This window comes from Colobus angolensis, unplaced genomic scaffold, assembly GCF_000951035.1.
Source record: "Colobus angolensis palliatus isolate OR3802 unplaced genomic scaffold, Cang.pa_1.0 Scaffold4, whole genome shotgun sequence".
Classification (NCBI taxonomy): domain Eukaryota; kingdom Metazoa; phylum Chordata; class Mammalia; order Primates; family Cercopithecidae; genus Colobus; species Colobus angolensis.
The window spans coordinates 4,322,539-4,323,582 of record NW_012117376.1 but is presented as its reverse complement, the minus strand read 5'-3'; the positions used below and the strand labels follow the sequence as shown (position 1 = coordinate 4,323,582).

Genomic DNA, 1,044 nt, shown 5'->3' with positions numbered 1-1,044 from the left:
TGTTAGCCAGGATGGTCTCGATCTCCTGACCTCGTGATCCGCCCGTCTCGGCCTCCCAAAGTGCTGGGATTACAGGTTTGAGCCACCGCGCCCGGCCGGATTACATTTTTTAACATATAAAATGTCTTCCACCTTCATCCAGTTCAACACTTTGCACCTGAATTCTTTTATTTTATTTTACTTTATTTTATTTCTTTTTTTCAGACAGAGTTATCTCGTTGCTCAGACTGGAGTGCAGTGACACAGTCTCGGCTCACTGCAACCTCCATGTCCCAGGTTCAATCAATTCTCCTGCCTCAGCCTCCTGAGTAGCTGGGAGTACAGGCACCTGCCACCATGCCCGGCTAATTTTTCGTATTTTTTAGTAGAGACGGGGCTTCACCATGTTGGCCAGGCTTGTCTTGAATTTCTGATCTCAGTCAGTCCACCTGCCTCTGCCTCCCAAATTGCTTAGATTACAGGCATGAGCTACCACACCTGGCCAAATTCTTTATTTTACTACTGCCACTCCTGCTTTTAACATCTGCCTATTTTTTGTTTGCTCTCTCTGTATTTGTAACCTTTTTGTGTCAGTTTAAGTGTATTTCTTATAAACTTGAGAAAGCCTGATAATATTTTACCCATTTTGAAAATCACTTGATTTTAACAAATAGCCAACATTTTGAAAATATGAACATATTTTAGGCTTATTTAATAAACTTCAGAAATTAAACTGTAAGATTTAATTGGCCAGGCACGGTGGCTCACGCCTGTAATCCCAACACTTTGGGAGGCTGAGGCAGGTGGATCACTTGAGGTCAGGGAGTTTGAGACCAGCCTGACCAACATGGTGAAACCTCATCTCTGTGAAAAGTACGAAATTAGCCTGATGTGGTGGCGGGTGCCTTAAAGGTACCTGCCTGGGTGACAGAGGGAGACCCCATCTCAAAAAAAATATATTTAATATTTTTTCTATGATCCATTGTAATCTTCACATAAATCGTACATTTGATGAATCTGATAAATCCAATTCATCCCTGAAAATGATAGTAATATTTAAATTTT

At 41.4% G+C, this 1,044-nt stretch overlaps 1 protein-coding gene across 3 annotated transcripts in view; it reads left to right on the top strand.

Annotated features, from left to right (window-relative positions):
- The window catches only part of AGO3 (argonaute RISC catalytic component 3), a 133,978-nt gene that overhangs the window by 112,492 nt on the left and 20,442 nt on the right, over positions 1-1,044 (top strand). The window lies entirely within an intron of this gene.